Genomic DNA, 14,714 nt, shown 5'->3' on the forward strand with positions numbered 1-14,714 from the left:
CCTTTCCCTTATGTGGGCTCAACTGAGGATGTCGTTGTGTTTGTGTTGTGGTTTGTACAGCTCTTTGAGACACTAGGGATTTAGGGCTATACAAATAATCATTGATAGATAATATATATATATATATAGAGAGAGAGAGAGAGAGAGAGAGAGAGAGAGAAAGAGAGAGAGAGAGAGAGAGAGAGAGAGAGAGAGAGAGAGAGAGAGAGAGAGACAGAGAGAGAGAGAGGCAGTGACGTACGCTAGCTTAGATATTTAATAAGTATCATCATTGTTATAATCCAAGTACACATATGTGTGAAAAAAATCTGGAATTGTAATTGTGAAAAATATTTAATTTTTAACGAATCTTATCCATTAAAGGCCTTTTTTTTAATCAATTGCCCTTCCTCTTGTTACAAGCTAGTGTTATGTAATCTCATTTATATTTTTACTAAACATATATATGTTTAACATTTATAATTTTACTAACTATTTATATATATATTTCACATATAGATTTAATATTTAGATTTTGATTCAGCGTGTAAAATGTCTAATAAATATTTAGATTTACATTTAACTTTCATATTTACCATTTTATAATAATTTAACATATTTAATAGTTTACTTTAAGATATAGTTCAACATTTTTATATAGCGTTTGGGTCAAACATTTAGATTTAGATTTCACATTTAAAGTAGGCGACTTGTCCAGGGTGTACCCCGCCTTCCGCCCGATTGTAGCTGAGATAGGCGCCAGCGCCCCCCGCGACCCCAAAAGGGAATAAGCGGTAGAAAATGGATGGATGGATGGAGTAGTTGAACATTTAGATATAGTTTAACACTTAGATTTTCATTTGTTATATAGATTAACATTTAGATTTACCATTTAGATTTAATATTGAACAATTTCATTTAACTTTTATATATCATTTTCTCACTTACATTTAACATTTAAATTTTCATTTAACATTTAAATAAAAAAAATTTGAGTCCAAATTTTAAATCTAACATTTTGATTTACCATTTACTTTCTAACTCAAATGTGAAGACAATGAGCTAAATGTAACAAAAGTATGGTAAAGGTGTGAAAAGTGAACTAAATATTTAAAATATATCATCTGGAAAAAAGTGACTGAATTTTTCCGTGTGGCACCCTATATGATAATTCTCCTACCCAAAGTCTTATATATATTTAAACCTGTTCAATACATTTTCAGACATACCACAGTGAGAGCGATTAGAAGCATAAACACAGAAGTTCATTAAGTGACGAGAAAGAAAATAATTTGAATAGCTTTCAACCTTGGGAATACGGGGACAAAGACAGAACATAATATATATATATTTATTTTCGAATCAAACAGCACTACTTTAATGTTTTTTTGTTTTTTTTATCAAGACAAAAAGAGTAAAAGTGAACGAACGAGGACTGTCACAAGAATAATGATGGCATTGTTTCACTTTCGAGTACAAAGAGATACAGCTTTCCTTTGGTCTATTCACATATTTTTTTTTTCCCGCATGCTGAAATCAAAAATGTGCCGATAATATTGAATAAAAGTTTCCAACAACTAAAAGTAGAACAACTTTGACAAAAGAGGCAAAGAGACAATAGACGAGGAGGCAATACATGTGATCAAAGATAGTATTTTTTTCAATGTAAAAATAAAAGAAACAACCTGGATAAACAGATATTCTTGGACTCTCATGGTAATTTGTTTTCAAGTCTTTTTCAACACAGCACCATCTGCTGAATCTTTTTGTGAAACTGCCTTTTTTTGAAATTGTCATTGCATAACTTTAAATGAGGGCTGTCAAACCATAACATTTATCAGTCAGATTAGTTATTTGGATTGGTCACGATTAAATGCCATTCATTTTATTTTTAATCTTGCACAAAAAAAGAGACTTAAGAATGAAGAAAGTTTGCATATATATATATATATATATATATATTTATATATATATATATATATATATATATATTTTTTTTTTATATATATATATATATATATGTATATATATATATATATATACTGTATATATATACGTATGTATAGATATATATATATATATACATACATACATACATTTATATATATATATATATATACATACATACATATTTATATATTTATATATATATATATATATATATATATATATATATATGAATATATGGTTGGCCTGTAAACAGAGGTATGATTCGAATTTTGGCCTCCAGTGTGTCTGAGTTGGAAACTACTGGTTCGGAAGAACTGTTTTTTTTTCGTGCATATATATATATATATATATACACATAGATATTATATATATATATATATATATATATATACACATAGATATTTATATATATATATATATATATATATATATATATATATATATATACACATACATACATATTTACATATATATATATATATATATATATATATATATATATATATATATATATATACATACATACATATTTATATATATATACATATATATATATATATATACACATACATACATATTTATATATATATATATATATATATATATATATATATATATATATATATATATAGATAAAAAACAGTTCTTTGGCCTCCAGTGTGTCCAACTCAGACACACTGGAGGCCAAAATTCGAATCATACCTCTGTTTACAGGCCAACCAGAATCAGTTCACACTCACCTTTTTCATAACTCCACTTGTGTTGATGGACTTGTTTTTAACAACGTTGTAAAGGAAATGTGCATTTTTTAAAATACACATGTTTTTTTCCATTGGTTCGTGTAAGCTTTCTACTCACATAGGTCCTTTGGAAGCCAGTTGCTCGGGTTGAAAGAAGTTTTTAATCCCACAATTTGCAATACAGGTCAGTAGCCACTTTTCAGTCGCTCAGTTTTGTCTTGCACAGTTCTCTTGACTTCTCCGTCTCTCCAGTCTGAACTCCACTGCTGCACCCGGCCGCTCACTTTTAAGGACAACAGATGATTAGTCTAACACGTACCACCTGCGCCAACTAATCATCTGACAGCTGTGTCTCTCAGCCAGCACATGCCATGCCCCCGTCTGAGGGTGCACTATCTCCAGTCACCCAGACGGGGTCGCTGACTTCCACTCTATCAGTGCGCTAATCACAATCCTCCTCCACATACCTCCACCGCCAGACTTAGGCCGGGACGTCGTCTGGCAGCGCTTACTCCCCCCCCCACCCCCGCATGAGAGCGGGAGAGAAAGTCCGCCACAGCCATTTGCACCCCCGGCCTATTGACCACTCTGAAATGGTAGGGTTGTAAAGCTAGATACCAACGGGTGATCCGCGCGTTGGCATCTTTCATGCGGTGGAGCCACTGGAGAGGCTTGTGGTCCGAGCAGAGGCTGAACGGGCGTCCTAGCAGGTAGTACCGGATGGCACCGACCGCCCACCGGATAGCAAGGCACTCCCTCTCCACCGTGCTATACCGGCTTTCTCGTTCGGACAGCTTTCTGCTGATGTATAGGATGGGGTGGTCGATACCCTCCTTCTGCTGGGATAAAACAGCTCCCAGTCCTCTGCCCGACGCGTCTGCCTGCAAACAAAATGGGAGGGAAAAATCAGGCATGTGCAGTACTGGCTCCTCGAAAAGTGCTTTCCTCACCTTCTCCAATGCCTGCTGGCACTGCTCCGTCCACTGGACCAGATCGGGAGCACCTTTTTGGGTGAGGTCAGTTAGTGGGCTGGTCAGGTCCGCAAACCGGGGGACGAACCTCCGGTAGTAGCCCACCAGCCCCAAAAACTGCATTACCTCTTTTTTCGTCTTCGGGGTCGGGCAGGCCGCAACTGCCGCGGTTTTGTCTATCTGAGGCCGCACCCGACCTCCCCCCAAGTGGTACCCCAGATACTGTACCTCCCTCCGGCCAACCGCGCATTTCGCCGGGTTGGCGGTGAGCCCCGCCCGCCTCAGGGACTCGAGTACCGCCCCCACCCTCTGCATATGCTCCGCCCAGTTGTTCCCCTGGATGATGACATCATCCAGATAGGCGGCAGCATATGCCCCGTGGGGACGCAGTACCCGGTCCACGAGTCTCTGAAAAGTGGCGGGCGCACCGAACAAGCCGAACGGAAGGGTCACAAATTGGTACAAACCTTCCGGAGTGGAGAATGCCGTTTTTTCCTTAGACTCTGGAGACAAGGGAATCTGCCAGTAAGCCTTAGTTAAATCCAGTGTCGTAAAAAAACGAGCAGTGCCCAAACGGTCAAGGAGCTCGTCGACCCGGGGCATCGGGTAGGCATCACAACGTGACACCTCATTTACCTTGTGGTAGTTCACACAGAACCGCACAGACCCATCTTTCTTCCCTACCAGAACTATGGGACTGCACCATGCACTGTGTGACTCTTCTATCACTCCCAATTCCAGTATGGCTTTTAATTCTTCCCGAACTACTTTGCGCTTGTGTTCGGGTAGTCTATAGGGCCGAGACCTCACCGTCACGCCTGTGCTGGTCTCTATGTGATGTTAGGTGAGGTTCGTGCGGCATGGCAGGGGGGAGAAAACGTCAGCAAAATGTTGCTGTAAATTGGCCACATATGCTTTCTGTGACGGCGTCAGATGATTATCACAGCGGAGAAGGAAGGGCCGGGAGGAGGGGGGAACCTCCGGCCCCAGCTCCTCGTTCTTCGCTATCGCCGTTACCATGGAGACGGGCTCCGCTTCCCTCCAACCTTTCAGTAGGTTGAGGTGGTATATTTGTGTTGCCCCACCCCGGTCAGACCGCCTAACCTCGCAATCCACGTCACCTACTCGTCGTGTGACCACAAAGGGTCCTTCCCACTTGGCGAGTAATTTGGAGCTGGATGTTGGGAGTAATACAAGTACTTTCTCTCCCGGTGAAAATTGTCTAAGTTGAGCCCCTCTGTTATACAGGCGCTGTTGACGTTCTTGAGCTTGGAGCAAATTCTCACGTGACAAGTGCCCTAATGTGTGGAGTTTTGCTCTCAGGTCCATGATGTACTGAATTTAATTTTTGCTGGGGCTTGGACCTTCCTCCCAGCTTTCTTTAACTAGGTCCAGTACCCCACGTGGCTTCCTGCCGAACAATAGCTCAAATGGAAAAAATCCTGTTGAGGGCTGGGGAACCTCCCGCACTGCAAATAACAGGGGATCCAACTATTTATGCCAATTTGGTTTGTCCTTGTGTACGAACTTCCGAACCATGGATTTCAAATTCTATTCATCCGCTCCACCAACCCATCTGTCTGCGGGTGGTAAACGCTAGTCCGAATAGACTTGTTCCCCAATAAACCATACAGCTCCTTTAACGTGCGTGACATAAAGAACATGCCCTGGTCAGTTAGAATCTCTTTCGGGATTCCAACTCGGGAGATAACTTGAAACAGTGCCTGTGCTACACTCTTTGCAGAGATGGAGCGCAGTGGTACTGCTTCGGGATAGCGCGTTGCGTAATCCACCAGGATTAGCGCAAAGCGACATCCCTGGGTGCTCGGATGAAATGGCCCGACGAGGTCCATCCCAATACGTTCGAATGGGACATCTATTAGTTGTAATGGCCGCAAAGGGGCCCTAGGGGTGGCCGCGGGATTAACTAGCTGACAATCCGGACAGGCTGCGCACCAGCGGCGCACGTCTGCTCGAATGCCTGGCCAATAGAACCGGGCCATTATCCGATTAAGTGTCTTATCATACCCCATGTGGCCGGCCACGGGATTAAAATGTCCCGCCTGGAAAATCATTTCCCGACGGTTTTTCGGCACCAACAATTGGGGGATTTCCTCCCCTGTCTGAGTGTCACGACTCACTCTATACGATCTGTCCCTAATCAATGCAAAGTGAGGGAAATCCTGCCCTATCCCCGGGCGAACCCGCTGCCCATCAATTGAAATCACTTGGTCCCAGGTCGCGCGCAGAGTGTCATCTCGAGAGTGCTCGAGTGGAAAATCATCCACGGGGCGCCATTGGGGAGCCAGGGGGACTTGCTGAGAAGCCCCCGCCATCTCCCCTTCCCCCTCCCCCCCGTCAGCGTCGGATGATCTCGCGTCGCCGATGAGAACAGCGCGGATATCCCTTTTCCCTACCGGTCGTGAACGCACCCCTGCGCACTGCTCTATCAACCCATTAAATCCCGACCAATTAATTCCCAAGATTAAGGGGTGCGCCAGGCGCGAATTTACAGCCACCTTAACACTATGTTTTTTCCCTTTAAAAAAAATTTCCACCGGCACAAAAGGATACTCATGAATATCCCCATGCACACATTTAACCCGCACCCGTGTACCTATTCTGAGCGCCCCGGGTCGAACCAGATTCTGGTGGATCATGGACTGCTCGCAGCCCGAATCCACCATCGCCCGGTGTATGCTCCCTACGTAGTATGTCTCTCCTGGCCCGGGGGAGGGCGCCGCAGGGTCGACGACCCGGATCACCTATCCCACCTCCATGCTAGGACATTCCCGCTGCAGGTGTCCAAGCCGTCCACACCTCCAGCACACCTGCCCAGGCATTCGAGGAGCCGTTTGCGGGGGGGACACAGCGTCCATGGCGGCCGGGTTCTGAGGAGGAGAAAAAACAGGCTGACTGTTTCTGAGTTTTGTCCATTGCTGGCTTCCATCCCCCGGCTGCGCGCGCATCCTCCTTTCTGTGTACTGCCAGATGGTCCTCCGCTAGGGCCACCGCCGCGGCCAGGTCTTGTGGGCGGTATTATCGGACCCACGCTGAGGTCCGTGCCGGGATTGCTTCCATGAATTGCTCCAGGATCACTTGTTCCAACACCTCCTGCACCTGCCCGGGTTGTAGCCATCTAGTCGCCGCGTCTCTGAGTTGTTGGCCCAGGGCGAAAGGCCGCTCCTCCGGGCCGAGTCGCATTACCCGGAACCGGCGCCTGTGATCATCTTTGGATCCTCCCGTCCGGTCCAGCACTGCACGTTTCAAGTCCCGGTATCTTACCCTGGAGTCAGGTGGTAGGCTAAGTGCCGCTCGCTGCGCCTCTCCCGCCAGCAGCGGGAGCAGCCGTACTGCCCATTCCTCCTCAGGCCACGTGTATGCTCCCGCCGTGGCCTCGAACATGTCCATGTACGTCTGCGGATCTTCTGACTCCGCCATTCTGTACATCCCCACCGTTGCTAATGATGGCTTCGGTGCCGCAGATGACGTCCATGCTCCGGCCCTCTCCGTCATGGCTCGCAGGATCTGATTTTGCTGCGCAATTTGCGCCTGCATCGCTTCCATCTGCCTGTGTTTGGCCGTGGAAACCTCCGCCAACAACTGTCCTAGCGCCTCTATCGGGCTTGGCGACGACATTCTTTCCCCTTTTTTTTTTTTTTTTTTAAGTTCAAGTTGGGTGCCAAATGTAAGCTTTCTACTCACATAGGTCCGCTGGAAGCCAGTTGCTTGGGTTGAAAGACGTTTTTAATCCCACAATTTGCAATACAGGTCAGTAGCCACTTTTCAGTCGCTCAGTTTTGTCTTGCACAGTTCTCTTGACTTCTCCGTCTCTCCAGTCTGAACTCCATTGCTGCACCCGGTCGCTCACTTTTAAGGACAACAGATGATTAGTCCAACACGTATCACCTGCGCCAACTAATCATCTGACAGCTGTGTCTCTCAGCCAGCACATGCCACGCCCCCCCGTCTGAGGGTGCACGGTCTCCAGTCACCCAGGCGGGGTGCTGACTTCCACTCTAACAGTGCGCCAATCACAATCCTCCTCCACAGTTCGTTTTTTACGACGGTCTGGGAATCTGCAAACGCGTTGTACCTGGTAAGTGGACTGAGCCTGGCGCCTTGTAATTTTTTTAAAAGCCGAGCAAAAGCTACAATTTTCAAAAGCATCAGATTTCGGGAGATTTGGGCATTTTCCATGAGTCTTTCTCTGAATCGGAAACAGTGGGCATGTCTAAGAATGCGTCTGAGAATCATGTGTTTCCCAGCATGCTTTGTTGTTGTTACAAATATTATTTTTAACCGTGTCTTTAATGTGTTATTTTCTCCAGACATGGTTTCAAAATAATAATAATGATAATAGTAATAATAATAATTAATAGACTGCAATTTAACAGCACTTTTCTGGACACTCAAAGCACTTTAAAATGACAACATCTCCCATCAAGACGATGTCTCCGTATACCAAAATGCAAAAGTCTCAAATGATCATTTGTTCCAACTTCTATCAAACCGTAGAGCAATGCAAAAAATAGTGTAGACTGATGGAAGCGTGCCGCCAATTTTCACCTAGAGCCTCTCCGACCACTACCAAACATTAATTTGCATTCATACACCAGTTTGAGGTGTATGAATTCCCAAGGAATCAACGGTTGGCAAAGGCTTGATTCGTACCAGGTACCGGGCAGCACGGTGGGAGAGGGGTTAGTGCGGCTGCCTCACAATACGAAGGTCCTGAGTAGGCCTGGGTTCAATCCCGGGCTCGGGATCTTTCTGTGTGGAGTTTGCATGTCCTCCCTGTGACTGTGTGGGTTCCCTCCGGGTACTTCGGCTTCCTTCCACCTCCAAAGGATGATTGGCCACACTAATTTGGCCCTAGTGTGTGAATGTGAGTGTGAATGTTGTCCGTCTATCTGTGTTGGCCCTGCGATAAAGTGGCGACTTGTCCAAGGTGTACACTGCCTTCCGCCCGATTGTAGCTGAGATAGGCACCAGCGCCCCCCGAGAACCCAAAGGGAATAAGCGGGTGAAAATGGATGGATGGATGGTACCAGGTACCCTCTACCATCTGAGCCACACCGCCACAATAGCAAGTTGAACCTAACTCAAAAATTGCTACTTTTGGTGGTACTGTCGCACACTTAGTAAGAATAGTTAGTGCAATGTATCCTAATAATATCACTGTGGCCTCTATTGATAGTTGTATCACATAAGATGTAGATGAGCTGATGATACTGTGGTAAGTTTGGGTTCTTATTTCCGGAGGTTTGCCATGTGTGGCTGGGAGTTTCACACACATTTTCAAAACAAACATTTATCCACATTAAAGTGGTTATTATTGTTCTATTTTAGGACGGTAATAGACTGTATGCTCTTAATGTGGATGTTTGCACCAGGGCTGGAGTCTGCCAACGTCAGTGACCTTCTGGCCCTTATGATGTGCATTACTGTCAAAGTGCGTTCTCCGGCGCGTGAAAAAGAAAAAAAAAAACAACCATTCCAGGTTTCAGCAAAGCAGGAAGAAAAATAAATATAGCTGTGCACCGCTTGGCTCCAGTGCAATTACCTTCTGTAAATGAAGCAGTGTGTCCTGCGAGCCGCTCACCTAAGGTGTGGGTGGTTCGCACATGCATCGTGTCAACAAAACAGCACAGGCCTATTTGGGAGGTGTGAGGCTGTTTACCTTTGTTGCCATGTGGATTGATGAGGTGGCTGAGGCAGAGGCAGGGCCATGATGTGAATAGCTGGGAGAATTACTGTGGAAGGAGGTGTTTCTCCTCGGAGGCAGCTAACTGAGTTTGACAAAGCTGCTTCGGCTGAGAGGCTGCAGGGGCGATCGCTGGCTGGAATCCAGGAACGCCGGCTGTTCGTGCGGATGCACAGTTAAAGGTAGTGACGAAACATAATGAACAGTCAGCAGGGGAGAGAAAGCTCACGGTAACATTGTTTAAATCAACCTATACAGTGTGTGTGTGTGTGTATGTGCGAGTGTGTGTGTGTGTGTTTTGATAGTGGGAGAACAAGCAAGTGTGTGTACGTGTGTGTGTCCAACCTGTCAATATGTAGTATCCCACTCTCATAATTATTCCTTATCCTCAGAGGGGAAGTCAATAATAATAAATGCATATTTGCAACCTGTAAATGCCTACTAGTACACATTGTACACCATTACAAAGACATGGTCCTGTCATGTTATTTATACTGTAATTTTCATATTGTTTGAATAAGGTATGATTAAAATCCAATTGTTAACAGATCAGCCTTCCAAGTTTTAGTAGCATACATTTAATCTATACACAGCACCATATACAGGGAATATTATTCAATGTGAACTTGAGTGTACAGTTTCAATGTTAGTAGTGGTTATGCTCGAACGTATTTAGAAAATGCATCAATGAAGAATGTCACATTTTTAGCTTAGTTTATTATTTCTTTGGTCAGTGGTCAGCAAAATGAACAAACGGTTTTACATTCATAAATTGACAATTTTACGGACCGAAAGGGTTCAGGCTGAAGTTGAGCACTTATTCCGCCTAACCCTATTAACAAACTCAAATACAAGATGATGTAAAACCAGGAGACATCAGGCTCTGATCTTGAGCTTCATAGAAATATGAAATTTCCTTTACACAATATATTACAAATACACCTTGTAGACAGCATAAACATTGTTCCAATATTCCATCCATCCATTTTCTACCGTTTATTCCCTTTTGGGGTCGCGGGGGGCGCTGGCGCCTATCTCAGCTACAATCGGGCGGAAGGCGGAGTGCACCCTGGACAAGTCGCCACCTCATCGCAGGGCCAACACAGATAGACAGACAACATTCACACTCACATTCACACACTAGGGCCAATTTAGTGTTGCCAATCAACCTATCCCCAGGTGCATGTCTTTGGAAGTGGGAAGAAGCCAGAGTACCCGGAGGAAACCCACGCATTCACTCCTGTTCAAATATTTCACACAGTAAAGACATAGACAGACACATGTGAAATATCCCTGTACACGTGTTGGTTTAACATTTGTACAAATAATATAGTATATACAAACACTTGTACTTCCATTATTATTTATGTCCCACATTTAGTTTTGAAATTAACATTGATCATAGTATTAACTACTGGTGTTGATTCAAGAGCGATATATTTTTCTAAGACATTGGTCCTAAAGATATTTTTAAATGTTTACACTTTATAATTTATAATTCAACATGTCATTTAGGAAGAAACCCATCTATTAAAATCTCACCTCTTCTCTGTTGACTTGATGTGTTTAAGGTGTACTATCCTCCAACTGGACAGTGGTAACTCAATTTAAGAGTGTTTTGAAATAAGAGCAATCCCCCAAATAATTGTCATGTTCTAAGTTGAAAGTGAACATGTGTGTTACAAGCATCCCTGCCATTAGTTGGCATAGTAAATACCACTGTGAACCCTGTAAACATCTGGTCTTACCCACTAGCATTAGCTTATAGCTAGACATGGACATACATTTGTTTTCCAACCATCGGAAGGAAGGAAGTGAGTGTGAAGGACAGTCCTGAGAAGAAGAAGCAGGTGATATTCATCAAATTAAAGAAAAAGAAATTTGAAAACATGATTGTCCGTGTCCCAAACTTGACACTACCATTCCAGCATATCACTGCTAGTCTGCACCATACTGAAGCAGAATGAGTCCCCCGCCAGCCAATTATGCTACAATAATATCTAAACGGCAGACATTTTTTTATGAAAATATGGAATGGCTTCTGAATTGGACTCTTGCGACTGTGTTGGATCCATTATGGATTGAACTTTCACAGTATCATGTTAGACCCGCTCGACATCCATTGCTTTCGTCCTCTCCAAGGTTCTTAGTTATCATTGTCACAGACGTCCCACTGGGTGTGAGTTTTCCTTGCCCTTATGTGGGCCTACCGAGGATGTCGTAGTGGTTTGTGTTGTGGTTTGTGCAGCCTTTTGAGACACTAGTGATTTAGGGCTATATAAGTAAACATTGATTGATTCGTTTGATATTTGACAGAGAATCAACTCAAAAGAGACACAGTAGAAGTCCACTCTTCAAGGTAGATGTCCATAAATCTATGATACTCTAGTGATAGTAGTAAAGTTAAAGTTAAAAAGTTAAAGCACCAATGATTGTCACACACACACATTAGGTGTGGTAAAATTTGTCCTCTGCATTTGACCCATCCTCTTGTTCATCCCCTGGGAGGTGAGGGGAGCAGTGGGCAGCAGCGGTGGCCGCGTCAGGGAATCTGATTTGGTGATTTAACCCCCAATTCCAACCCTTGATGCTGAGTCCCAAGCCGGGAGGTAATGGGTCCAATTTTTATAGTCTTTGGTATGACTCGGCCGGGGTTTGAACTCACAACCTACCGATCTCAGGGCGGACACTCTAACCCAGGGGTCACCAACGCGGTGCCCGTGGGCACCAGGTAGTCCGTAAGGACCAGATGAGTCGCCCGCTGGCCTGTTCTAAAAAAAGCTCAAATAGCAGCACTTACCAGTGAGCTGCATTCATGGGGGGAACATGCAAACTCCACACAGAAAGATCCCGAGCCCGGGATTGAACCCTGACTACTCAGGACCTTCGTATTGTGAGGCAAACGCACTAACCCCTCTCTCACCATGAAGTCCAGACTTGGTCTGTACTTGTTTGAATAAATTCATGTATTTTGTTACATTGCTTCTTATAACTTTCAGAAAGACAATTTTAGAGAAAAAGTACAACCTTAAAAATGATTTTAGGATTTTTAAACACATATACCTTTTTACCTTTTAAATTCCTAACTCTTCTTTCCTGACAATTTAAATCAATGTTCAAGTATTTTTTTTTTAAATTATTATTGTAAAGAATAATAAATACATTTTAGGTTAATTCTTAATTTTAGCTTCTATTTTTTCAACAAAGAATATTTTTGAAATATTTCTTCAAACTTATTATGATTAAAATAAAATAAAAATATTCTGGCAAATCTAGAAAATCTTTAAAATCAAATTTAAATCTTATTTCAAAGTCTTTTGAATTTCTTTTAAAGTTTTTGTTCTGAAAAATCTCAAATAAATAATGATTTGTCTTTGTTAGAAATATAGCTTGGTCCAATTTTTTATACATTCTAACAAAATACAGATTGGATTTTAACCGAAACATGTCATCAAAATTCTAAAATTAATTTTAATCAAGAAAAATTACTAATGATGTTCCATAAATTCTTTTTTTTTAATTTTTTCAAAAAGATTCGAACTAGCTAGTTTTTCTCTTCTTTTTTTCGGTAGAATTTTGAGTTTTAAAGAGTCGAAATTGAAGATAAACTACGTTTCAAAATTAAATTTTCATTCTTTTCCTGTTTTCTCCTCTTTTAAATCGTTCAATTAGGTGTTTTTTTCATAATTTATTCTCTACAAAAAACCTTCCGTAAAAGGAAAAAAAAAATACGACGGAATGACAGACCGAAATACCCATTTATATATAAATATATATATATATATATATATATATATATATATATATATATATATATATATATATGTATTTAATTTCAATGGGAGACGTTGACTTAAGATTTAAATGTTTTGATGTAGGATGTCCATCACTAAACCAAGTAAGCCCTTAAATTGTTGTTTCAGTTTTCACTGGGCTCCATCTGATGAAATGAAGAAAGGGTTAAATTAACGTGAGAGTGTGCATTTGCATTGAGACCGCCAAGTCAACAGGATGTATCCCGCTATAAGCACAGGGGATTATGAAAGTAAACCAAGGGGCTACCTGTAAAAGGCAGCAGTTCAAACAGATTCTGAAGGTTTGCGAATGCTTTTCGATCCCATTCATTTGTTTTTATTTGCTACTGCTTGGAAAAAGCCTCACCTAATATTTTATGACAGCCCGCATGCAACGGCACGACACGCACACACAAAACAAATTAGCGAATTAGTGTAATATTTTGTGTGGTTGCATTTAATGGCACAGAACAAGCTGATTTGAAAAGACACAACAACTGGGGGAAACATTCTTTTTTGCGACTGTGATGATGGTTTTACTATATGGAACAAAATATGTAAAAGAACAAACTATGTGATGTTTTCAAATTTGATGTTAATCTTCTACAGTAATTGCATATGAGCGTGTCATAAAAAATAACATATATTGTATGTCCATATGTAATTAGCAGTGATGATTGAAATAAACAAATTAAAATGATAACATAAAATGAGGATATTAATATTCATCCATTAAAACTGTGACGAGCACAAAAGTCCAATAACAAAACACCACTCGGGTTTAGATTTAGGCGGCCATTCTTCCCAATCACGCCTCTCCAGGTTTCACTGTCTTTGCCAACATGAGCGTTGAAGTCCCCCAGTAGGACAAGGGAATCACCCGGGGGAGCACTTTCCAGAACTCCCTCGAGTGTATCCAAAAAGGGTGGGTACTCTGAACTGCTATTTGGTGCATAAGCACAGACTACAGGGGGGTGATCAAGGGTGATGGGTCAAATGCAGAGAATAATTTCGCCACTTCTAGTGTGTGTGTGAGACAATCATTGGTACATTAACTTTAACTTTAACATACCGTAAATATAGAGTATGTGAGCAGAGGCTTGTCGCTGCCATCTTTGTACAAAGAAGACAAGCGCAACTAAAAGAAAGACAACTTTTGAATGTACAGGTCAGTTGTCATTCTACTTAGCGAAAAACTTTGTCCATTTGTCGAAGGGGAGACAACGGGAATGCAGGCTCCCTTGGACGAGGGAAGACTATGGAAAACAGCGAATTTATTTGGACTGGCAAAGCAGGCTATCAGTTATTGTCCGCGATATATGTCAAGCGATTACCCAACGTCTAGGTTAGTACATCCTAACCCTAACCCTAACATCGGGGGGTGGGTTCCTGCCCAGAGTTTTTACAAAACATGTTAAAACTGCTTTTCAGTTTTATGCTCTTAGTCTTTCAGAAGATGTGAGACTGGCCTTAATGTTGGCAGTGTTCAAATGAAGGCTAAAAACATTGCATATGACAACTGAAAGTATTTTATCTATTTGATTTAATTTAAATGTTGATGTTTTTTATGATG

General features: G+C 42.2%; 1 protein-coding gene across 6 annotated transcripts in view; it reads left to right on the plus strand.

Annotated features, from left to right (window-relative positions):
* Positions 1–14,714, plus strand: part of LOC133551266 (seizure protein 6-like) — a 282,658-nt gene that overhangs the window by 36,005 nt on the left and 231,939 nt on the right. The gene's annotated exons all lie outside the window — the stretch shown is intronic.

This window comes from Nerophis ophidion, linkage group LG04 (assembly GCF_033978795.1).
Source record: "Nerophis ophidion isolate RoL-2023_Sa linkage group LG04, RoL_Noph_v1.0, whole genome shotgun sequence".
Lineage (NCBI taxonomy): Eukaryota > Metazoa > Chordata > Actinopteri > Syngnathiformes > Syngnathidae > Nerophis > Nerophis ophidion.